The sequence below is a fragment of the Bos indicus genome, chromosome X (assembly GCF_029378745.1).
Source record: "Bos indicus isolate NIAB-ARS_2022 breed Sahiwal x Tharparkar chromosome X, NIAB-ARS_B.indTharparkar_mat_pri_1.0, whole genome shotgun sequence".
Classification (NCBI taxonomy): domain Eukaryota; kingdom Metazoa; phylum Chordata; class Mammalia; order Artiodactyla; family Bovidae; genus Bos; species Bos indicus.
This window is the reverse complement of record NC_091789.1, coordinates 16663727-16690642: the sequence shown is the minus strand read 5'-3', so window position 1 is coordinate 16690642 and position 26916 is coordinate 16663727. Positions and strand designations below refer to the sequence as shown.

Below are 26916 nucleotides of genomic sequence, written 5' to 3'. Positions count from 1 at the left end.
GTCTCCATGCGAGGGCTCTGTGGGAGTGATGTAGAAAGCGACATAGCAACGCTTGATTTTGATAGAACAATTTAATCATACTCTTTTGCCTCGATTAAGTTGAAAAGACTCAAATGCAGCTGAAAATTGAAAAGTGTAACAGAATGAGAAGGTTTATATCAAATATTGAAAAGGCTGAAAGAGAGAGCTAACAGGTGTTTTGGCTGTGACTGTTAAAACTGGGGCCTGCAATCTGGAACCGCTCAGGGGTCCATTGCTGTGCACAAGGATTCACTTTTTTGAACTGAACCAGGGAAGAGGGGGTGTCTGGTGCCCAGTGGCTGCATGAGTCTATCAAGTAAAGATTTCATATACTGTCTGGTCTCTTCTTCAGGACTTTTTTTGAAGGTCTGTGAGGTTGTTTTTCCCCCCAGGTTTCTGGAGATATAATTGACATATTGTATAAATTTAAGGCAAACAGTGTCATGATTTGGTACTCATATATATTGTGAATGATTACCACGATCAGATTAGTTAGCACATCTGTCATATTTGGTAATTACTGTTTGTGTGAGTGTCTGTGTGTGTGCTGAGAACATTTGAGACAGACTCTCTTAGTGACTGTCAAGTACACAAAAGAGTGTCGTTAACTACAGTCATCTTGCTATACATTCCTTGCCCAGCATTTGTTCATCCTGTAACTGGAAGTTTCTACCCTTTGACCAACATCTCCCCATTTGCCCCACCCCCGGGCAACCACATCCTGTTTCTGTGAGCTCTGGTTTCTTAGATTCCACATGGAAGTTAGATCATACAGTATCTGTCTCTCTCTGTCTGCCTTATCTCACTTAGCATAATGCCCACAAGGTGCATCAGTGTTGTCACAAATGGCAGGATTTTGTGGGATCGCTTCTAGGTGGCGGTCCAGTCGCATTTGGCTTCCTTCAGTGGCGTGTTGTTATCTGCTGAGAGAAAGCAGGAGGGGGATTCTCATGCACCCACCCACGATGTGTGCTAGGCGCTGGAACTGGGAGTTTTGCATGTAGTGCACTAGAACAGTGCTCTCAATTTTGGCTGCACAGCTGAGCCACCTGGGAAGCTTTTCAAACACATAGAGGCTCAGGCCCCCATCTCCTCAGATGCAGGTTAATCTTGGGCATTTGGAATTTTTAACATCTCTACCAAGATGATGTTTTAGGAAAAAGACTTGTGTACATGTGTTTGAAACTGTTGAAATGCCACGTTTTCAGCACAAGTGTTTTTGTAATTAAACTTTTATATTATCTTTGTTTTTTTAGAAGTTGACATGGGCATTTGTAATTATAAAAACTCCTCCAGGGGGTCAGTGTACAGCCAGTGTTGGAGAACCACGGACTTTGAGAGCAACTCATTGCACAGAGAACAGACTTGTGGTTGCCAAGAGGGAGGGGGTTGGAGTGGATGAATTGGGAGTTTGGGGTTAGCAGGTGCAGACTGGTATATATAAGATGGGTAAACAACAAAGTCTTCCTGTATAGCACAAGGAACTATATTCAATACCCTGTGGGAAACCATAGTGGAAAACAATATGAGAAAGAATGTATGTATAACTGGATCACTTTGCTGTATAGCAGAAATTATCACAGCATATAAATCAGCTATATTTCAATAAAAAAGGAGTGTATTATTCAATTTAGGGGACACTTCCTGGCTTTGCTCACTCATCCACTTGTAACTTAGGGATCGAGTCACATACTTCATTGTGACAAGAGTAACGAGTATCTCTGGTGGCCTCGATGCTCAGAACTCACATGCCAAATTCCTTCAGCACCTTACATCACTGGTTTGCTTTGGACTGCCTCCATTTCGCTCCTCTGCTTCCAAGTTAATATTTCTAGTTTTTCAAATAACCATTTTGATAACCCTGCTTTCATTGTGTATGTCTGTGTGTGCTTAGTCACTCAGTGGTGTCCTCCTCTTTGCGACCCCAGGGACTGTAGCCCACCAGGTTCCTCTGTCCGTTGGGATTCTCCAAGCAAGAATACTGGAGTGGGTTGTCATATCCTTCTCCACAGCATCTTCCCAACCCAGGGATTGCACCCACCCAAACCCAGGGTCTCCCACATTGCAGGCAGATTATTAACCATCTGAGCCCCCAAGGAAGCCCAAGAATACTGGAGTGGGTAGCCTATCCCTTCTCCAGGGGATCTTCCTGACCCAGGAATCAAACTGGGGTCTCCTGGATTGCGGGCAGATTCTTTACCAGCTGAGCCCCCAAGGAAGCCCAAGAATACTGGAGTGGGTAGCCTATCCCTTCTCTAGGGGATCTTCCTGACCCAGGAATCAAACTGGGGTCTCCTGGATTGCGGGCAGATTCTTTACCAGCTGAGCTACCAGGGAAGCCTTTAGAGAAATTGCTTGCCTTCATTACTTTGTAACTCCTCACTGTGGAGAAGAAAGTTGTGGAGAGGAAACTTTTCGGAAGCCCCAGGAGAAGAAGGCCTCATCTTCCTTGCATTCCAGGCTTCCTTACCAGTACACTCCCCAAGAACACAGACCTTCTGCTCACTCTGGCTAGCCTTCCTGAAGAGGAGAGGATTTCTGAAGGCAGAGCTATTGGAGCCTACGTACAGGGTTCCCAGACAGCAATGATTCCAGACTGGAAACTCCTGGCTCAATGTGTCCCTCAGGATGCCAAGACATGCACCTGGTGAAGGAAAGCTATTGTCAAAGAACTGTGCTCTGCCAGGGACCCCAGGACCTGGTTTAGATGTATGTGGGTGGAGATGAAGGGGAGACTATCTCCGGCTGCTTCTAATCATAATGACTTGATCATGATCATCATTGACTTTAGAAAACAAGATGTGGAGCTTGTGAAAAAGACATTATATGTCTGTGCAGATGTCAGGTTCCTGACAAAATGAAAATTTCAACAGAAATTTACGGAGACCCTCCCCATCCATCACATACATCTATGTCAAGATTTAGAGTTTGCAAAGGAATACTGGCATTATCTCATTGTTGCTGGGATATACGGAGTGAGGGTGAACTGTTAGGGAGCACCTACTATGTGCGAAGCAACGAGATTTGTACATTTACCCATATGTTACCCCAGTAAATAACCCTCACAGTACTCCATGAAGTGCCTATGATTAATATCATTTTGTGGATTTAGAAACCAGGGGTCATCTCACTGACATGATTTACCCCAGGTCACACAACCTGAGCAGGAACCTTAGTCAGTCTAACATGTAATTGAAATCAGTCCCCTCTGGGGAAACGCAGAATAACTCTCATGCCTCTTTGTTATCACTTGTCATGACCCTCCTCGCCATGTCTTCTTTGTAGGATAAACGCCTCCTATTCCTTCAGATTGTATTTCCAAATGTGTTCTACATTTGACTTTCCCAGAGCCTTGCTTTCTCTTCTTCCCTGCTTCCTTGAAATCTGGCTTTTATTACAACATTTCCAATCAAACTCTCCTCCCCTAGGTCATTGATGTCTAAAACGTCAACCTCAACCATAATAATCAACCCATATCCAACCTCTCTTCATAGTATTTAGCACTAACGTGGACCACTCTCTTTCTTCAGTAGGGCAATCTCATCCATTCCCATGGATGTACCACCTCAATGCTGTGTGTGTGTGTGTGTGTGTGTGTGTGTGTGTGTGTGTTAGTCACTCAGTCGTTTCTGACTCTACACGGCCTCATGGACTGTAGCCCACCAGTCTCCTCTGTCCATGGGATTCTCCAGGCAAGAATACTGGAGTGGGTAGCCATTCCCTTCAGGGGATCTTCCTGACCTAAGCATCGAACCCAGGTCTCCTGTATCTCCTGCACCGCAGGCAGATTCTTTACTGTCTGAGCCACCAGGTAAGCCCACCATCTCAATGCTGGTGACTCCCAAACCGACCTCTGGAGACTTGACCTCTCTCCTGAGCTTCAGTCTCACTCATCCCACTGCCTGCTGGGCTTCCTCGTTTGGGATAGCCCACAGGTACTTAAGACCCCATGCACCCCAGAAAGAAATCTAGCATTTCCCCTAACCACAACTCTACTTCTGTCCTTCTGTGTATTTCTTATACTTCATTAGTGGAATCTCCCTCCACATGATCTACCAAGCCAGGAACTCAGGAGCATCTTTTCCTTCATCCAGTCATCCAAATCAGTCTTTCAAATTCTGTGGATTCTTCTCCATGAATATTTCTCAAAGTTGACCTCTCTTCTCTCCCTTGCTTAGAGTAATTCTAGAGTTTTGTAATATATCTCTCAGATTCTACTTCATATCACATTTGTTTTCTGTGCTGCTGACAGGTATTTCAAAGCCCTGTTCAAGCTGTTCAGTGGCTCTGTGAACCTACATTTCCCAAAGCATATTGGTTGCCCCCTAGTCTTACAGAATGTGAAAAATGGGACTGTGGTCTCAAGTTGCTTCTGGAAAACCTGTATACTATACTTCTCTCCTCTTAGAGGTTCAAATTCATGTTAAATGTCCCGAGAAGTCCTTCAGTGACAACCACGTTTAACTTTGTATATTTCAGCATCTCAAATGGATTTCATCATGGAATCAGCCCTTTCCCCATGCTCACGTGTTTCAGTATAGGGCCTGCCAGCAACCTTCTGCAGAACACCATTGAAAACACAGGGTGAATGCTCTGCTTCTTGGTTTGGTGTCCAAGGCTCTTCATGTGACCTTTGCTAACCTCCCTAGCAAACCCTCTCCTTTACAAGTCTCACTGCTCTCACCATTCTTGAGACTACCCTACTTCCTCACACACCTTTGTGTTTTCATGCCTTTCCTTTCCTGGAAAGCCTTTCCTCTCCCCTCACCACCTTTGCCTACCTTCAATTCATCATTGGAGACTCAGCTTGACTGTTTTCCATGTATTTTGTATATATATTGAAGATTAGATTTACCAGGTATGAAATTACTACTTTATTTCTAGGTAATCTCTTAGCATTTCGAACTAATTGGATTGTTTCTATATCTTTTCATTTTAACACGACCATTTAAAATTTTTTTTATTGAAGTATAGTTGATTTACAATGTTGTGTTAGTTTCCGGTATATAGCAAATTGATTCAGTTATGTGTACACACACATATATATATTCTTTTCATAATCTTTTATATTATGGTTTATTAGGGATATTGAATATACTTCCCCATGCTATACAGTAGGACATTGTTCTTTATCTGTCCTATATATACTAGTTTGCCTCTGCTAATGCCAAACTCCAGTTCTTTCCCTCCACTACCCCACCTCCTTGGTAACCACAAGTCTGTTCTGTTAACACCATTATTTTGGATTCATCACTGACCCAACAGGAAAACAATCCCATCCTTTGTAGCTTTAGTAAAGCAGTGGATGTGAGAAACCTTATAGCTAGGTATGCACTAGAGCACATCTTGATCAGGGAAACACAAAGCCACCTGAGCTCCTGCTCCTAGACAAGGTCAAGGCCCAGCTCCCACGAGTTCTGGATCTTTCTTCAGTCCTCTTGGGGCCGGAGGCCTGTGAATCATGACCCACTCCATGAAGCCTTTTCCTTAGCAAGGGAAGGAAATTATTCATTGGTGAGCGCTTCCTTTGTGCAGGCATGCTGCTAAAGTTTTCTATGCATTTTGTCATTTCATCCTCACAGCAGCCTCAGAGGTAGGAACTCTTATTTCCTTCCTGTTTTAGAGAAGGACATTGAGGGTCAGGAAAGTGAAATGACCTGGTCAAGGTGGTCTTATAGCTCCAGGCCCCAATCCTGCCAGCAGCACTTCTTTGCTGTGTTATGTTGGGAAAATCAGTCAATCTAGCTGAGTCTCAGATTTCTCCCTTGCACAATAGGAATAATACTACTGCTTACCTTGTGGAATGATCCTAAGGTTTCAGTGATGTATGCAGAGTGCCTGGCACATGGTTAAGTACTCTGTAAATGGTCACTATTGTGGGCTGAGGTCAGACATTGTTTTCAGCCAAGATAAAGCAGAAACAAGAGGACAGTTCTGTATTAAAGGAGAGTTTGGGTCCACAAACTCTTTGGACTATGAAAAGGCCACACTTCTCAGATATCCAAAGGAGGCTCCCTTCTCCAAATGGATGATGGTGACACTTCTCAAGGAGCCAAAGGAGGCTCCATTTTAAGGGCACTCGGGAAGATGGCAGTCGGGTATAGGAGCTCATGATGGGAGAAGGGTTGGCCACGTAGAGACTGAAAACGATCTGCAAAGCTTGGTTCCGATGTAGGCCAGGGATGGGCTCAGCATGAAGTCCGTGCAGCTGACCTGGCATGCGCATGGAGATTTCTCGTGTCTTCCTGTGGGGGTAGCTGCATCCACTCTGGTAAAAAACTGCAGCTGATGATGGTGGAAGACCATCTTGGGAAGGGATGCAAGTGAAAGTGGGCAGCTGTTGGACAGTAGAGCCAGAACAGTAGACTCGGAAGTCAGACTGTGTGGGTTGGAATAGTGACTGTGCCCCTGGCTGGCTGTGTGACTTTGGTTCTGCACTACCTCTCTGGACCTCAATTTCCTCCTATCTCCGTAAACTGGAGATAGTAAGAGGACCTACCTCCTAGGGTCATTGGGAGAATAAGGAAATTTATCCATGTGTCTAGCACAGATCGGGCACATGGTAAAAGTCTGGAGAAAATACCAGTTATTGTCATCTTTATTGTGTGTGCTGAACGTGGCAAGGGGGAGACGGGGAGGGAACCTTGGGGAGGCTTATAGGATTTGCTGTAACAATCCCAAATGAATCGTCCCCAAATCGACTTCTGCAAATATTGCAATTTGCCTCCATTAATTAAAAGAAGCTTTGCATTCTTTTCTTTCAAGTTTATTTTATGGCTCAGATCTTAATGAGCTTTTTAAAAGACTATAGAGATTTTGATCCAATTAAAAACTACCCTCTAAGATATCAGCGTCTGACAGTTACAGTGTACTCTTTCAGGCATTTTCCTTGAAATGATTTTAACGTGATGGTTATATCTGGTGAAAATTATGAGTTTTCAGTAATTCTTAGATTAGACGAGGTTTAATGGCTAGAATGCAGCCTGCACATTTAATCTGCTTTCAGAGCAGCTTCATTTACTAGATGGTCCTCATGGGTTTGGGGAAAGGATATAAAGTTTCTTCAATGAGGTGTGAAGCAGGTTTTAAAGGATAGAGTCTGTTGTTCTCAGAATGGATTAAACTGCCACAAAATCACAGCCACTGCCCAGCTGCACACAGCACTAACCTCAACCCAAGCTCCAATAGACTTTTTGCTTTTGACTTGATCCAGCCCTACTTTTGGAGAAGGCAATGGCACCCCACTCCAATACTCTTGCCTGGAAAATCCCATGGACGGAGGAGCCTGGTAGTCTGCAGTCCATGGGGTCGTTAAGAGTTGGACACGACTGATGCTTTTGAACTGTGGTGTTGGAGAAGACTCTTGAGAGTCCCTTGGACTGCAAGGAGATCCAACCAGTCCATTCTGAAGGAGATCAGCCCTGGGATTTCTTTGGAAGGAATGATGCTAAAGCTGAAACTCCAGTACTTTGGCCACCTCATGTGAAGAGTTGACTCTTTGGAAAAGACTCTGATGCTGGGAGGGATTGGGGGCAGGAGGAGAAGGGGACGACAGAGGATGAGATGGCTGGATAGCATCACTGACTCAATGGACATGAATCAGAGTGAACTCCAGGAGTTGGTGATGGACAGGGAGGCCTGGTGTGTCGCGATTCATGGGGTCACGAAGAGTTGGACACGACTGAGTGACTGAACTGAACTGAACTGAGCGACTTCACTTTCACTTTTCACTTTCATGCATTGGAGAAGGAAATGGCAACCCACTCCAGTGTTCTTGTCTGGAGAATCCCAGGGACAGGGGAGCCTGGTGGGCTGCCGTCTATGGGGTCGCACAGAATCGGACATGACTGAGGCGACTTAGCAGCAGCAGCAGCCCTACTTTTCATGCTGGCAGTTTCTGTGCCCCTTTCCTTCACCCTATGCTGCTGGGCTAGGTGGCTGCTGCCTAATTCAAAACCCACAAATCAATTCTCTCTGCATTTGTTTCTCCATTCTGGAATACTGTCTTCTTGTTTTTACTATTAAAAAAAAAAAAACAACTGGAGGCACTTTTTTAAAAAGTAGCACTGATGATCAGCTAAATTTTTTTTAGACAGGTCAGAAACTTCATCCTTTTTTAAAAATGTATTTACTTATTTGTTTTGGGCTGTTCTAGGTCATTGTTGCCACGCAGGCTTTTCTCTAGTTGCAGCGAGTGGAGGCTACTCTCTAGTCGTGGTGCACGGGCTTCTCATTTCAGTGGCTTCTCTTGTGGAGGCGTGCAGGATTGGGGCACGTGGGCTCAGTGGTTGCAGCTTCCTGTAGTTATGATTGGTTTAGGCTCTATGCATGGTCATATCTGTGATATACTTGATGTCTATCCTCTGGTCAAGATTGCCGCATTGCTTCAATGGGAAAATGTATTCTATGACAGGGATTCGGCTCCTAGCAATGAATGGATCAAATCAAAACTCGAAAACGGAGCCTAGCCCAGAGTTGACCACACAATTGCAGCTCATTAGATGTCTACTGAATGGCTGAATTAATTGCTTCTCATCCGTCCAGCCACAACTGAGTGGAAAATGAAAGCTTAAGACTTCTATTCTCTTTAGTTCCAGCACAATAAACAATTTGAGACACTCCATTGCTATTTGCTATTCCCATTTCCTTACTGAGAGTCATCCATCTCATAAAAGGCTTAAGAAGAAAGGACACTGATCATAATTCTAAAGTGACATTCTTTAAAAGTGGTATTTAAAGTCCATTAGATAAAAATAAGATAGAACCAAACCCATCATTTTAGATGAACTTTTCTTCTCTTTTACTCAACCGGATAGATGATGACATATACTCAACACACACATTTATCAAGGAATGCTGCCTTGTATACTCAGCACTGGGCTAGATGCTGGGAATGGCAATGTTCCTGGTCAGAGAGCTTCCAGTCCAATTGAGAAGACAACACTTACATATGTATAAATCAGGGTTTCTCAGCCTCAGCACCAGTGACCTTCTGGGTGGTCTAACTCTTTGTTGTGGGATGTTGTTCTGTGGAAATTGTAGGATGTCCACGTTGTAGGGTGTTTAGCAGAATCCCTGACTTTAACCCACTGGATGTCAGTAGCAGCCCCCTCCAGTCCTGGCAAAATATGTTTCTAGACGTTGCCACACTTTGATTTTCCCTGAGATGCAAAACCACCTCTCTTTCAAAACCTCTGGTGTTATGCCATTCATCATGCAGATTAGCATGTGACTGTTAAATGAAGAACTAAGAGGGAGGGGGGATTCAGCGGAGTGTATGGGCCCAAGTGGTCAGTCTTAAACTGGATTTTAAAAAATAGGGATGGGGTTTTGATAAGCAGAGAGGTCATTATAGATGGGGCAAAAAAGGCACAAGCTGTGCTTCCTGAGTGAAGTGCATTTTTGGGCTTGCAACGGGAGCTGGGGGTGGGGGTGGCTGGTGAAAAGATGGCCTGGCTTGAATGGAGGAGGAAGTAAATAGTGGAAGACTGGACTGATAAGGTTGGTTGGTGGCTGTGAATCCTGGCTAATGGGTGGGAACCACTAGATATCTGAGTGTAACAGGATGCAAAAGGTATATAGTTAGTGAGTTTGACTGTACTTCATAGGATGGGCTCAAGTGAGGAAGCGCAGGACCAACGCCATAACCCCTTCATCTTTTGTTTTACAAAGAGAGAGGGTAGAGTCAAGTTGAAGGCAATGCACAGAGTCCTCCTGCAGCAGTAGCGTTTCTTAGCAGTATGTGCACTGGACAGCTGATCACTCACGTAGGACGAGCTTTGCAGATTAATTTTTCTTTCTTTTCTTTGCCTGAGTTTCAGATACCAGAAGATGTAGATGCTGGTGATTTGTCTCCGAAAGTATTTGTCATGTTCGTCACATTAATGTACTCCGTTAGGTCCTTTAGATTAGCTCCTGGGGCTAAAATCCATAGTCTTCAGACAGTTCTCTTTTCAGCTATGTTGTACCTCCCTGACCTTTCAAAATTTTCTCAATTTTGCCTGCATGATCGAATGATATGGTACACATTATCTGATGAACCTCTCGCCCCTCATGATCGTACCATTGTTAAACACATCTGAAGAAAACCATTCTTTCATGGTTTATTTTTGTCTAAATGTATAATATACACATTGATGAGATTCATAACCTTCTGATGTGTAGGGTATTCATAAAACCCATCACATGTGCTTTTCTATTTTAGTAACTTAGGGGTTAGTCTAGCAGACCACCTATACAGTATATGTCTGCATCTGCATGCATCCTCGGTCATGTTTGACTTTTTGCAACCCCATGAACTTTAGCCTGCCATGCTCCTCTGTTCATGGAATTCTCCAGGCAAGAATACTGGAGTGGGCTGCTGTTTCTTCCTCCCGACGCAGGGATCAAACTCCCATCTCTTGCATCTCCTGCATTAGCAGGCAGATTCTTTGCCGCTTAGCCACCTGGGAAGCCCATACAGTATATAGTGAAGTGAAGTGAAGTCGCTCAGTCGTGTCCGACTCTTTGCGATCCCATGGACTGTAGCCTACCAGGCTCCTTGGTCCATGGGATTTTCCAGGCAAGAGTACATGGGTTGCCACTGCCTTCTCCCGGAGATCTTCCCGACCCAGGGATCGAACCCGGGTCTCCCGCATTGTAGGCAGACGCTTTATAACCAGCGACTAAATGTGCATGTATGAAAGTTTAGAGTAGTATCATATTCCCAGGACTTTTTATTTCAAGACTTGAGACAAATGAAAATGATTGCCAAACAGTGAGCCCTCCACTATGACTGGTGTCACTGAAGTACGTACTAGCTGAGAGAGAAACATTCACTTGGTTTGTTAGAGAAAAAAGAGAGAGAGAGATAATTTCTATCACAACTAACCTCAAAGTTATTAAAATTGAAAAGTGGCATGAGAACAGTGTAGAGCCCATGGTTTGGTACTGTGACCTGAGCCCAGTCAGCCTGCAGTTTATATAACTGGATGATGTAGTCTTGGCAGATGGTGAATCAGTGAAGGTCTCAGGGTTATTCAAGTTCAATTTCCTTAGGAAAGAAGAGGAAGCTTGACTTGCATTTTCTTTGATTGTATCCTATAGGAAAGCTTTTTCATCATTTCACATAGGAAAGGAGATCCCCAGTGCGCCCTTTCATTTATCTGAGGTAGAATAAGCTTGCACAATCAGTGCTAGCCTTGAACCTTTGGCCTGCCTGCCACTGTGCTAGGGGAGGTAGAGGAAGAGAGGCAAACCACGTGATCCCTGTCTTCTACTGTTGAGTGGAGATCATTGAATAGGTATTCATCAGTTTCGCCTGTACTCTCCTCCAATGATATGGTACACAGTATCTGATTCTCTGTGGCACAGACCGAGGCCATTATGGGCTGGAGAGCTGTGGAAAGTTTCCTGGAGGAGGATGAACTCTTAATGGGCCTTGAGATGTAACATGGAGAGAAAGATGTGGGCATTTTGAGTAACATGGGAAGAGAACTAACCTGTTGTATGTAGGGAAAGGCTGGACCCCCTGCCCAGCACGAGCAGAGAAGCAGTATATTTAGGGGAAAAATGGAACCTGAGGCTGCATGGACAGGATGCCCCTGGCTCTGAAGGTAGGGCCTTGAAAACCTACTGTGTTGTTATCAGTGGTAATCACTGTAGTCCATGGAGCAGAGATGGACCAGAAATAAAATGGTAATTTGAAGAAGAGAAATCTTTTTGAATAGGAGCAGTCCTAGAGAGTTCTATGACCTAAGTTAAGCAAAACCAATTGTGGTAATTTCCATAGCTATGATTCATGCTGTGGAGTTCATTGAAGGTACTTTAAACCAACTTCAAGTTCCATTGTCCATTCCTTTCATGACTCATCCTATGACTTTCCCCATACAGATAAGGTGTCCTCACATGAGGAGCCAGAATTCAGCTTCAAAGCAGTTTTGAGCCCCTGTCTGTAGGAGCTATTTTTCTAGAATCAGAACTATTTGTAGTTGATACTAAAAATAATTGTATGGGGTATAGAAATTGTATGTATAGAAATTGGAAAAGAGCCAAGAGTACTGTTTTTCTAAAAGATCAAAGAAGTTCATGAGCTTTTCTCCCAGCCCCCAAAATCTTCTCCTTGGGAGTTCCTCCAAATCTAAGGTCACACCCATCTGCCAGAATGCATAAAGCTGGGTCATTAGAATGTCCCTTTAGTGAGGTCAGGGACTTTGCTATGTTCATTTCCATATTCCCAGCACCAAGAGCAGTGTTTCCCCCTTTGAATAATGTGCTTTTGAATGAATGAATTTTCAACTTTTGACACATGTTATCTGAGTAATTATTATTATTTTCAGCTTGCCCATTTGATAATTGAGTTTAAAAAATAACAGCTTTATTGAGATGTAATCCATATAACATATAATTCACAATTCCAATGCACACAATAGACTGTGTTTTAGTATAGTCACAGAGTTGTGCCACAATCACTAAACCAGAACATTTTTAACACCCCACCCCCAAAAGAAATTCTGTCCCCATTATCAGGCCCTCCACATTCCCCCCTCCCCCAGTCCCTGGCAATCACTGATCTGTTTTCTGTGTCTATGGATTTGCTTCTATTGAACATTTCTAGAGAAGGAAATGGCAACCGACTCCAGTATTCTTACCCAGAGAATCCCCTGGACAGAGGAGCCTGGGGGGCTACAGTCCATGGGGTCGAAAAGAGTTGGACACGACTGAGCAACTAACACACACATGTTGAACATTTCATATAAGTAGACTGGTACTATACATGGTCTTTTGTGGTTGGCTTTTTAAATGATATCATTTAAATGATATCAAGGTTCATCTTTGACGGCCGTATCAGTCCTTCATTCCTTTTTATGGCTAAATAATATTCCATTGTGCAGACATACCACTTTTTGCTTATCCATTCATCCATTGATGGACATTTGGGCTGTCTTCACTTTTTGGCTATTGTACATAATTCTACTGTGAGCATTCACGTATAAGCTTTTGTTTGATCACCTGTTTTCTGTTCTCCTGGGTATATACCTCGGAGTGAAACTACTGGGTCATATGGTGATTTTATGTTGAACTTTCTGAGGCTCTGCCAGACTGTTTTCCAAAGTGCCTGCACCATTGTACATTCCCATCAGCTGTCCTCGAGGGTTCCAATTTCTTTACATTTTTGCCAATACTTATTATTGCCTGTCTCTTTAGGATAGCCATCCTAGTGGATTATAGTTGACTTTTGAATTATAAACGTATGGATACCTATGGAAGTACAAGTGTGAAAAGTTTAAACTCTTGTTCCTTTGCATCAGAAATAGCAACAGAAATGTGCCAGTGCAATATTTTTCATCTTGCATCTTTACTTTGAGGTGATGTTGTTTTGTTACCTCACAGGGTTAATGAAAAAGAGAGATTGGGGATTGCTAAACCAGATTTTAGCACTTTTCTGGTTCAAAGTGTGGTTGTCATAAGAAAACACGCTCTGGGCCTTGAAATAGCATGGAAAATTCTAGAAATATGTCATTTCACAACGTCTGTGCAGAAACTGCTTCTGTGCCAGTGTGTTACATTTGAAACCACATTTTGTATGTGCTCAACTTTTACACAGATCTTGAGAAAATGAAATTGAATTTTATGCCTCTTTAATTTGATTTGAGACCATGACCGTGCCATTTCTTTATAATAATTGCAAGAATGTATCCAATATATGACTTTCGTCTTATAGTAATTACAACCATTTACCCTTTATAGAGGCACATAGTTTAGGACACCATAAGTCACATTTCACGCTAATTGCTTTTCTGAAAATAAAAGGTTCTGTTGTACAAATCCAAGAACGATGATAGGGGAAAAGAAAATCAATTGATATATCACATCAAAGAAGAAATCAAAATGAAGACATCAGATATATACCAAAGGCTCTCATAAATTACAAATTGTGAACTCACCCCACACTATTTTTAGGCAAATAAAATAGGTTGAAGTCTCATTGTAAAACCCTCTTCAAAAATGATTTGGGTATTTTACCCAAGGCCTTGCCAGTTTTACATGCCAGAGCCTTCCAGTGTGAGCAGGGTTCCACAGGATCCAAACCCAAGCAGTCAGCTTAGACTCTGAGATCTGGTCCTTCATTTAAGGACAAGAAGCCCATTTTTTTTTAGTAATCTGCTTTCCGTTTGCTTCTTTGGGACTAACTGAAGAATTAAAAGTTGTTTTCTTTTCTAGAGTTATATGCAAAGCACAAAGAAGGGGTTTCAACAGCTGCTTCTCATCTTTCTATGGAAAAAATTTCTCATGTGAAAAATACCCCTAGGTTCTCCAGATAGTTCTTAGATTTCTTACTTGTCTTTCCCTTCACATGAAGAGGTTTGGCTCCTACCCATTCTTTATATAGGTGATATCTCTTCAGAAATATATATGTTTCAGATATTAGAAGTCACATATAAAGAACACCACTTTGAGCTACTTCTTTATACTCTTTGTTTACTTGCGTTCATTCATTCATTCTTTATTTCTCTCGACAGATATTTACAGAACACTTACTATATGCCATGCACTGTGTTAGGAGATAAGCTGTACATACACATGCTCCTAATTTTCTTCATAATATGTTTCATAATACTTATGGGCTTCCCTGGTGGCTCAGACAGTAAAGAATCCGTCTGCAATGTGTGAGACCTGGGTTCGATCCCTGGGTTGGGAAAATCCCCTGGAGAAGGGAACAGCTACCCACTCCAGTATTTTTGCCTGGAGAATTCCACAGACAGTGGCTCCTGGCAGGCTACAGTCCATGGGGTCACAGAGTCGGACACAACTTAGCAACTTTCACTGTGTTTATAATTATTGGTATGTTATCTGTCTCCCTTCCTAGACTAAATTCCAGAACCATCTTATTCACTAAACATCATATTGTGACCGCTTACGACTCATTATATATTCTTGGAACATGATATTTTTAATGGCTGCATAATATGTCTACCAAAATTTACTATTGCCCTGTTGTTGGTCATGTAAGAAATTTTCATGTCTTGCTTTCATAATTAAAACAGTTTGGAACATTATGTCAAAAGATGTACACATTTCTATGGCTTTTGTTATATTAACCACACAGCCCTCTAGAAAAAGCTCTATCAATTTAAGTATGAGTGTTTCTCAAGTGCAGTTAAAGGGAATATCAAAATGACAGACTCAAGGAAGTGAAAGACTTAACAATCCATCCCTGTTTCTGCAGGGAGAGTCAGAATAACCACGCCTATGTAGGGGAAAGGCAGTTAGTTCTGGAGAATTGAATAACACTTGGGAGAACGCTCAGCTTAGTACCAAGTTGGCCAAAAACTGCGTTTGGGTTTTTCTGTACCATCTTATGGAAAAACTCGAATGCACTTTTTGGCCAACCCAACAGCATTGTGATCTGGGGCCAAGAAGCAGCAGTGACACAGGTTGTTTATTTATATGAGTTTCGAATTGTCTTTACAGAGCTAAGAGTGAGCTGGAGAAATGGTCTTGACATAAATCCATAGAGGCAATCCAAATCCTGATTGATTCTCAGTTATGTGTGAGAGCCCCAGCCACGTGCTATGAGTGATACGGAGTGACACCATTCTAGCCCTCAAAAAGACGAAAATCCAGTCGCAGGGAAAAGTGTGGGCACCTGAATATGAAAGACCTGGGTTTCAGTTCTGATTCTGCTTCTTGTATTAGTGGTGACGTTGAAAGTGAAAGTTGCTCAGTCATGTCTGACTTGACTGTCCATGGAATTTTCTAGGCCAAAATACTGGAGTTGATAGCCTTTCCCCTTCTCCAGGGGATCTTCCCAACCCAGGGATCGAACCCAGGTCTGCCCACATTGCAGGCAGATTCTTAACCAGCTGAGCCACAAGGGAAGCCCTAGAATATTGGAGTGGGTAGTCTATCCCTTCTGCAGCAAATCTTCCTCCTTTATACTCACCTCATTCAGGGCACCTGGAGGGTGTTTTGTGGAATCGTGAGGGTTTGCTTATGGCTGGCCTGGAATTGTCTACCAGGGCAAAGCCTTTTTAGGAGCAGATGGTGTTTTTCTCTTGTGCCATCACTAAAGAATAGCTTTTGTAGCTTGAAAAGAAACAAAGTATTCAAGAGCTCTAAGTGTCTGGTGAAAGAAGTCAGCATCTGGAACAGCCACAGTGGATGTTTTCCAAATGCAATTGATGAACACACTTCTCCCCCTGAGCCACTTTCCTGTTACCGGGTGGAAGCTGGTCTATTTCAGTGATGTGTGCTGCCATCTCACCTCCTGAAACCCATGTATTCAGTGCCCCAGGTTGAAAAAGAATGAGGACAAATTAACTGTTGTTCTGAAGTACTAATGCTTCAGGCCTTTGTGAAATAAAACCTTTGCTGAATGGAAAATACGACTGTCTTCCCACTTTCAAGTTACTTGTTTACCTGTTGCTCATAAAGCTCAGGGTAATTTGCGCTTGGGAAAAGATATTCTTTTGTCTGATGGGTTTCATTTCAGCACCGTAGACTTCCCTGAAGATTGCAAAGCTATTCTGTTGTTACACATTTATAGAGCTCACCCTGAGGAAGGAGAATTAGTGTCTGGTAATACCTTACTGCCTGCCAATTTTACCTCACTGATTCTACCTTTGGAACTGATTTAATCAATGGATCGGCACATTATTCAAAGGGGGAATGCTATTACAGAAAAGCTTTCACGAAGGCTGATGATTCATACAGACACTATTCAGGACTTTTAATCAAATCACATAAAAGAAGCAAATTTGAATGTTGCTTATGCTTAGAATTTTGATGAAAAATAAAATATTAAGCAATGCTTAGGAGAAGCCCATGGCTTAGATTTATGTGTGCAGACATTTCTTTTGAGAAAGAAAACTTAGAATGGTCTAGAGAAAAGATCAATGAAAACTGAGATCACACCAATGGACAAGCCTTACGAAAGGGGAAGAAATGAGAGGTTAAATGTGATCATGAAGCTAAAGTGCTGGGCCTTTGCTTCTGATGGCCAGTGTACTCCAGTGGAAGGAATGCCAGCTTGGTGGCAGAGTGCTGGGTATGCATAGCTCAGCTCAGTTGTTGGGCAGGTGAACTACTCTAGTCCTCATTTGCCTCATCTGTCAAATGGGGTTAGTAATACTTACTTCCCAAGATGTTTGGTGAGGATTAGAATAGTAAGGATTTGGTTTTTATTTTCCTTATGGAACTTATCATTTCATGTTCTTTATATTTGAAAACTTATTCATGTCCTCAAACTAGAATCTAAGTTCATGAGTATGGTTAGGTCAGATAAAGTATTTGGCATCTCTTTTACCAGGCAGGTCCCAGTCACCTTGAGGGTTGAGCCTGTGGAGCCCACTTGCAGACATGGATGCCGTGGGTCATTACTAAAGCCTTCTGGATAAGGAGGATGATATTTCATCTCCAGGATAGCCCGGCTGGGTCCTAAGTCAGTTAAGTGGAAACCCCATAACATCATGTATTTTTTTTTAAAGGCTTTGTGTTCAGTCAGGAGTAGTTTTGAATTCCAGTTCTTCTGCTTAATTAGCTACAGAATTTGGGGCAAGTTGCTTAACCTCTCTGTTTGTTTGTTGTTGTTGTTGTTGTTGTTGTTTTTTTTTTTTTTGATCATTTGAAATGTGAGACTAAAGAGATCAATGAACATGAAGTGAAATTAGGTGTGCAAAGCACAGAGCACCATACCTGGCATGGAAGCTCATTAAAAGGCAGTTGGGAAGAGTAGCACCTGCCAAGAGCAGTAGCAGAATTGCCCCTTGAGGACACAAATTGTCAGCCATCTTGAAGTCTCCTGGAGCAATTAGTGCCATTGGAGCTCTCTTTGAGGGATGCCCCATTCCTAGTGCCTGGCCTTTTCTGCCTACCTACAACCTGCTGGTCTTTCCCTGACTTCTGTAGAAGGTCTTTGTAATCAGGCCATTGAATTTGGAGTTCCACTCCTGGCTCTGTCATTCTCTAGCTGTGTAACTCTGGGCAAGTTAACTTACTTAACTTCTCAGAGCATCATTGTTCTCAGCCATAAAATGAGAAACAGTTATTTACTGCATAGTGTTATTAAAAGAATGAAATATAATAATCCATGTGAAAGCACTTCACCCAGTCAGTGGAACATGACAAGTGCCAAATAAAGGTGTTTTCTGAAGTATGGAAGCAAGACTTAATAACATGCAATATCATTTGAGAACTGAGGACATCTCATTTTATTAAATTTATGTGAGAATTTTTAATGCATACATGGCAACCACACCACCACAGAATGTTTTCTGGCTCATGTTCCTGCCAGTGTGGACAAAGAGATGTTTCTATAGACCATTAAGGTCAATATTTTCATGACAGAATGGGTTAGACCCATACTACTCAAAGTATGGCCTATTGATCAGCCATATAGGCATCATGTGAGACCTTGTAAGGAATGCAGAGTCCAAGGCCCTACTCCAGTCCTACTGAATCAAACAAGCACCCCGGGTGATTAGCTTCTAATCCCAGGGTATCATTGCTACAGTGTTCATTGGCGTACTTGCTCTGTGACTATTATTTGATTGTTACAGTGCTCTAGTTTCGTTGGCTATGTATACATATATATATTGGCCATGCCATGTGGCTTGCAGAATCTTAGTTCCTTGACTAGGTATTGAATTCGCTCCCTTGGCACTGAAAGTGCCGAGTCCTAACCACTGGACCTCTAGGGAATTCCCCTATGTGGTTTTAAGGTTTGTAGACCATACTTTTAGAAACCTGCTTGGTTTTAGGGTCAGACTGCCAGGCTTCAAACCCAGGCTATGCCACTGACTGACGAGAACTCTTTGGTACTTGATTTCTTTCACTTTATAAAGGGAATGACAGGGCTTCCCAGGTGGTGCAGTGGTAAAGAATCCGTCTGCCAATGCAGGAGATACAAGGAGATGCAAGTTTGATCCCTGGGTCAGGAAGATCTCCTGGAGGCGGAAATGACAACCCACTCGAGTATTCTTGCCTGGAAAATCCTATGGACGAAAACGAGCCTGCAGGGCTTCAGTCCATGGGGTCACAAAGAGTCGGACACAACTGAGCACTCACACACAGGGCACAGGCATGCCTTGCAGCTGGAAAAAAAAAAATTAACAACAGCAGGGAATGAGAATACCTACTAGTCAACCTAATGTTGCTATGATGATTACATGAGATAATGTGAAACTACATAGTGTGGAACCCGTATTTAGCACTAAGAATTGTTGTTCAGTCACTCAGTTGTGTCTGACTCTTTGTGACACCATGGACTACAGCACACCAGACTTTCCCGTCCTTGACTATCTCCAGAGTTTGCTCAAATTCATGTCCACTGAATAAACAATGCTATCTAACCATCTCATCCTCTGTCGTCCCCTTCTCCTCCTGCCCTCAATCCTTCCCAGCATCAGGATCTTTTAAATGAGTCAGCTCTCCGCATCAGGTGGCCAAAGTATTGGAGTTTCAGCTTCAACATCAGTCCCTCCAGTGAACACCCAGGACTGATCTCCTTTAGGATGGACTGGTTGGATCTCCTTGCAGTCCAAGGGGCTCTCAAGAGTCTTCTCCAACACCAGAGTCAAAAGCATCAATTCTTCTGCTCTCAGCTTTCTTTATAGTCCAGCTCTCAGATCCAAACATGACTATTGGAAAAACCATAGCCTTGACTAGACAGACCTTTGTTGGAAAGTAATGTCTCTGGCTGCAGTCACCATCTGCAGTGATTTTGGAGCTGAAAACAATAAAGTCTGTCACTCTTTCCACTGTTTTCCCATCTATTTGCCATGAAGTGATGGGACCAGATGCCATGATCTTAGTTTTCTGAATGTTGAGCTTTATTTAAGCCAATATTTTCACTCTCCTCTTTCATTTTCATCAAGAGGTTCTTTGGTTCTTCTTCACTTTCTGCCATAAGGGTGGTGTCATCTCTATATCTGAGGTTATTGATATTTCTCCTGACAATCTTGATTCCAGCTTGTGCTTCATGCAGCCCAGCATTTCTCATGATGTACTCTGCATATAAGTTAAATAAGCAAGGTGACAATATACAGCCTTGATGTACTCCTTTTCCTATTTGGAACCAGTCTGTTGTTCCATGTCCAATTCTAACTGTTGCTTCCTGACCTGCACAGATTTCTCAAGAGGCAGGTCAGGTGGTCTGGTATTCCCATCTCTTTCAGAATTTTCCAGTTTATTGTGATCCACACAGTCAAAGGCTTTGGCATAGTCAATAAAGCAGAAATAGATGTTTTTCTGGAACTCTCTTGCTTTTTCCATGATCCAGCGAATGTTGGGAATTTGATCTCTGGTTCCTCTGCCTTTTCAAAAACCAGCTTGAACATCTGGAAGTTCACGGTTCACATATTGCTGAAGACTGACTTGGAGAATTTTGAGCATTACTTTACTAATGTGTGAGATGAATGCAATTGTGCAGTAGTTTGAGCACTTTGGCATTACCTTTCTTTGGGATTGGAATGAAAACTGACCTTTTCCAGTCCTGTGGCCACTGCTGAGTTTTCCAAATTTGCTGGCATATTGAGTGCAGCACTTTCACAGCATCATCTTTTAGGATTTGAAATAGCTCAACTGGAATTCCATCACCTCCACTAGCTTTGTTTGTAGTGATGCTTCCTAAGGCCCACCTGACTTCACATTGCAGGATGTCCGGCTCTAGGTGAGTGTGAGTGATCACACCATTGTGATTATCTTGGTCATGAAGCTCTTTCTTGTACAGTTTTCCTGTGTATTCTTGCGACCTCTTCTTCGTATCTTCTGCTTCTGTTAGGTCCATACCATTTCTGTCCATTACTGAGCCCATTTTTGCATGAAATGTTCCTTTGGTATCTCTAATTTTCTTGAGATCTCTAGTCTTTCCCATTCTGTTATTTTCCTCTATTTCTTTGCATTGATCACTGAGGAAGTCTTTCTTATCTCTCCTTGCTGTTCTTTGGAACTCTGCATTCAAATGGGTATATCTTTCCTTTTCTCCTTTGCTTTTCACTTCTCTTCTTTTCACAGCTCTTTGTAAGGCCTCCTCAGGCAGCCTTTTTGCTTTTTTTGCATTTCTTTTCCATGGGGATGGTCTTGATCCCTGTCTCCTGTACAATGTCATGAACCTCCATCCATAGTTCATCAGGCACTCTGTCTATCGGATCTAGTCCCTTACATCTATTTCTCACTTCCACTGTATAATAATAAGGGATTTGATTTAGGTCATACCTCAGTGGTCTAGTGGTTTTCCCCACTTTCTTCAATTTAAGTCTGAATTTGGCAATAAGGAGTTCATGTCTAAGCCACAGTCAGCTCCTGGTCTTGTTTTTGCTGACTGTATAGAGCTTCTCCATCTTTGGCTGCAAAGGATATAATCAGTCTGATTTCAGTGTTGACCATCTGGTGATGTCCATGTATAGAGTCTTCTCCTGTGTTGTTGGAAGAGGGTGTTTGCTATGACCAGTGTGTTCTCTTGGCAGAACTCTGTTAGCCTTTGCCCTGCTTCATTCTGTACTCCAAGGCCAAATTTGCCTGTTACTCCAGGTGTTTCTTGACTTCCTACTTTTGCATTCCAGTCCCCTATAATGAAAAGGACATCTTTTTTGGGTGTTAGTTCTAGCAGGTCTTGTAGGTCTTCATAGGACCATTCAACTTCAGCTTCTTCAGCATTACTAGTTGGGGCATAGACTTGGATTACTGTGATATTGAATGGTTTGCCTTGGAAACAGAGATCATTCTGTCATTTTTGAGATTGCATCCAAGTACTGTATTTCAGACTCTTTTGTTGACCATGATGGCTACTCCATTTCTTCTAAGGGATTCCTGCCCACAGTAGTAGATATAATGGTCATCTGAGTTAAATTCACCCATTCCAGTCCATCTTAGTCCGCTGATTCCTAGAATGTCGATGTTCAGTCTTGCCATCTACTGTTTGACCCTTTGCAATTTGCCTTGATTCATGGACCTAACATTCCAGGTTCCTATGCAATATTGCTCTTTACAGCATCGAATCTTGCTTCTATCACCAGTCCCATCTACAACTGGGTGTTGTTTTTGCTTTGGCTCCATCCCTTCATTCTTTCTGGAATTATTTCTCCACTGATCTCCAGTAGCATATGGTATATCACAGGATATTGAATGGAGTTACCTTTGGTTCTTAAAGGAAGGGAAAGCCCATCAATGTAAGTGAGTGTCCGTCATCTTGGTGGGCAGAGGAGACTCAGTTTGGCCTGTGGGGAATTTCTGCATGAGCACCCAACAGACAGATAAGGAGGGATGTTTCTTTTCAGGACTCATAAAACAGGGGACTGCCAATACAAATGTCACATCATAGACTCTTGGACCGCCAGTGCTGGTGGGATTTCAGCCATCATCTAGATTATGAAGCAGAGAGCACACACACCATTGTTCCTTTACTCTTTCTCCAAGAGTATCAGTGATTGTTTAAGTGCCTGTCATGGTTGGTTTCCAGCATTATGTCCCATTCCCAAATGGTTAGTATTTCTTTGGTTCAAATTCCAGCTCAGCTCTGTGTTGATGGGCTGTGTGACCTTGGGCATATCACTCGCCCTCTTTTGGCTGGAGTTCCTTTTGGAAAATTCTTTCCTCATATTGAAATGCTAGCAATCAGGTAACCGTGCCATAAGAATTGTCTCAGAGTCTAGAAGGAGGTAGGAAGCACGGATATATTCTGAAGAATGTTTCTCTCATTAGATCTATTTTGGTATTCCGAGTGACAGGTGTTCCTGCACGGCTGAGACTGCACACCAACATGCTATCTGGCAGGGCACACATTGATTAAGACCTGTTCCCAGAAAACATATTCTATCTGATTGAAATCCAAACGCATTGATTGTTTTATCTCTATCAGAAGCAACTGCTGTCTCTCTTGGTGATGGACGACAACTCTCCACATCACTTCATCTGCCAACTGGACAGCGGGTGACACAGGAAGCTTCCAAGTCTTGTGGGCTAAGCCATTAGCTGTGACAGTCAGCTTCAAACCCTCAGTCACACTGTCATGTCCCTAGCATGGCCATAGTGCGCAAGATTAGATATGTGTCACAGCTGAAAGATGATTCCAAAACCGAGGCCTTGGTGGCAAGAACCTTAAACAGTGGCAGGTCCATCTAAAAGCTTCTGTACAGGCAGGGGTTGGGGAGAACCTGGAGAGATTTGAGAGCAGACACAGCTCCTTAGAGGGAATATATCTGGGGTCTGAACTGTGTGCTGCTTCTCTACACTCCAGCATGATAGCAGGAAAGGCCCAGAAGGGTTAAATCTCAAGTCATTATCAGCTAAATATAATGCTTCCTTCTTCACTTGCATTTGCACAGAATGCTTGCATTTCACCAAGTCCTTTCACATGCAATTAGCTCACTGGATTCTTAAAATTTTAATCATGGGAAATGCATAGAATCTATGCTTTTACCATGCTGCATATGAGGAGTTAGCCATGCCCTTTAATCTGTGACCTTTAGCCCCACAACCCTTTCTTCAAGGCTTGAATCCCTAGCTCCTAGTTCAGGGTTCCTTCTACTGTCCCTAGCTGTTAGGTTATCCAAGCCTAGAGGAAATGTCTACAGGTCAAGTAATCATAACAGCTCAAATTTATTGAGCTCTTGCAGTGGTCCAGGGACTCTATATAATTCTCATGTAGTCTTCACAACAACCTAATGAGAACAGTATTATTATTGTCATCCTTATTTCACAGAAGAGGATAATGAAGCTCAGAGAGGTTAAGAAACTTGCTCAGGGTTACATAATCATAAGTGACAGAGCTAAGACTCAAACCAGTCTGTCTGGCTTCAGAATCTATGTTCTTAACCACGATGCCCTGCTGCTGGCAACTCCTTGTCACCTACCTTTTCCAAAAAATGTTAAGACTGGGAAGAAGAGGAGTGGGTTTTATTAATAAGAGGCCCAAGGGGACATGATATTTTAAGTCAGTCTTCTGGCAAGAGCTGCTATGAGCTGACATGATGCCAGTACAGATCAATATGCCCACAGGCCCATGTCTGGGTTCTTTCTGGCCTCTGCCACTTAAGCTCCTCTCCTTGACCTCATAGTTCTGTCCCTCTGGATCCATAGCAACGTTGTCACTCCTCTTCAGATACCCTTTTAGGTGATATGTGTAGAGTTATTGCAGAGAAACAGTTCAGATTTAGTAATATTTATTCCCCACTTCCCTGGTGGCTCAGATGGAAAAGAATCCACCTGCAATGCAGGAGACATTGGTTTGATTCCTGAGTTGGGAAGATCACCTAGAGAAGGGAATGACTACCCACTCCAGTATTCTTGACTGGAAAATTCCATGGACAGTAGAGCTTGGTGGGCAGCAGTCCATGGGGTCACAAAGAGTCAGACACGACTGAGCGACTAACTCTTTTCTTTCATTCCCCACTTACTTCTAAAAAGGACCCAAAGGGACTCCCAATAAGAACTACCTATTAAATAATTGAAACTTTAGAGAGATGAAACTTTGTAGAAGAAAGGCAGGGAGAGACTTCCCTGGCAGTCCAGTGGTTAAGATTCTGTGCTTCCACTGCAGGGGGCATGGGTTCAGTCCCTGGTTGGGGAACTAAGATCCTGCATGCCCCATGGCACAGCCACACACACACACACACACACAACAGAGAAAAAGAGGTGAAAGTTGTTCCCATTAAGAACTTGGGATGGAAATCATTTCAAACATTTATTAAACCCCATATACTGGGTCCTGGGACTGCCACTAAAAATGCAGAGCTGAGCCAAACACAGCCCCTGTCCTCAAGGAGCTCAAAATCTAGTGGCATTAGAATGATCCGTGAACTTGAACATTCAGTTTGGCTTTGAATTCTAGCAAAGACAGTAGGTGGAATGTGATCGGTTGTCTAGTACTCATCCAATAAATGGAGTTCTGTCTGTTCGAAAAGACAAGCTTCTTCAAAATACTGAAGCATAATAATAAATTATCATTTTATATCAATAGTAGTTCATATTCCTTGAGAGCTCACCATGTGCCAGTCACTGGACTAAGCATAATGCACTCATTATCCCATTGAGCCCTCATGAATATCCCCATGATGTATGTATAATGACCCCCCATTGTACAAATGGGAAAATTAAGGTGAGGTGAGATTACCATATGGACTCATAGGTCCTTCAATTTTTTTTCTAATTAAAGTAGAGTTCTCTGTAGTGGAGTTTTTACAGATTCAGACTCGCCTTTCATAAAGCAAATGCATGCATCCCTCTGCCAGTTTGGTCTTCCCTGTCATGCTGTAGGAAGTGGCTATGAATACACTGTCTCCAAAGGCAGCGACTGTGGCCATTGTGCTTTGGTATTGCCATTCGGGACCTAGTGGTTCAGAAGATGCAATAAGTCTCCTCACATGGACCAATTACAAAAAAAAAAAAAAAAAAACCCCTCCCTTTGTAAAGCAGCAGCATGAGCTAGAATAGGCACTTTATTATCTGCCTCTGCCCACGGGGAAGTGGAGATGCTGGGGAGAGAATGATTGGCCTGGGAAACGGGAGGGCTTGGGATCTACACTTTCAGGGTCAAAGAACTTCATGCCCACTCTCAGGATTGGCTTCCCAGGATGCTCTGGCCCTGGCTCCCCCCTATGCAGGGGTAGGCTCCTGGGGTTGGTCTCTCAGTGGGATCCCATTGGCAGCCTCTCCCCTCCCACAACAGCCGCAGGCCTATTGACTTCTGGGCACTCATTTCCCAGGGCCCTTTTCAGTCCCTGAGAACCACAAGTTCTTTTCACTCGGGAGTTTACAGACGGGGCCGCACCAAGGAGAACAGATGTACTTTGCCTGTGGAGCGCTTTAATCTAGTGAATTGCACTCAGACAGGTAAAGAGTCATTTTCCTTCTATTCCTGCATCTTTCTGAAAGTTTCTAGAGTCAATTAAACTAGGACTCTGCAGGCTTCTCAGCTCCAAAGCAGAGGCAAAAGTCATTTCTTTCTTTCTTCTTTGCATAAGTTGGAAGGTTCTCAGATAGAAAGTGATTTTTTTCTCATATCTCATCCCAGGAAACAATGCTGTCTTTTTAGTTAAGCTGAATTGAATACAAATCACATCACCCCAAATGGAGTCATTACAAGTCGTTAGTGGTCGGAGTATTATTCTTTTATTTTTATTGGCTACATATGGAACATCTTGTTAAAAAGCCAGTGTCTTCTGCCTGGGCCTCAAATTCCCTTTTCCCTCAGATAAGCAAACTTACAAGTGAGGGATACCCAGCTAGCTTTCAAGAATGAGTGAGTTATGTGTGTTGAGAGCAGAGTGGGAAGGTGGGCATTTATCAAGCCTGTTCCCCTCTATTGAATCAAATAGCTCTCATTCTCTCTCATACGCCTACTCTCTCTCCACACAGGTACACACATACACACATACGCACGTGCACACTCACACACAGAGAGATGCTTTTTCCTGTCTGAAACTTGTCTTCACTCTGAGTACACACTCACCTTCCTTCCTCACCCCATCCTACCCTACCTCACCCCACATTACTGCTCCTCTGGTCATCAGTGCTCCTGGCCATCCTAACTGCCATTTCAAGGTTTTTGTGTAAAGAAACTGAGCTTTTATGGGTCACATATTCCCTCAGAAGATGTCAGCAGTGAATAGCATGTGCTCTGGAGCCAGATAGCTACGAGTTGGAGCCAAGTATTTACTTATTAACTATATGACCTTGAGCATGACATTGAACTCCTCTGAGCCTCAGTTTCCTCAGTGAATCCTAAATACAATAGAACCATGTCTTGCCTATTGTAAACAATGCTGCAATGAACAGTGGGATGCATGTATCCTTTTAGATCATGGTTTCTCTGGGTACATGCCCAGGTGTGGGATTGCAGGGTCACATGGTCGTTTTTTTAAGGAACCTCCATACTGTTCTCCATAGTGGCTTTACCAGTTTACATTCCCACCAAGA

The 26916-nt window shown here is 42.9% G+C and overlaps 1 protein-coding gene across 2 annotated transcripts in view; it reads left to right on the top strand.

Moving 5' to 3' along the window:
- The window catches only part of HS6ST2 (heparan sulfate 6-O-sulfotransferase 2), a 404806-nt gene that overhangs the window by 236869 nt on the left and 141021 nt on the right, over positions 1–26916 (top strand). The window lies entirely within an intron of this gene.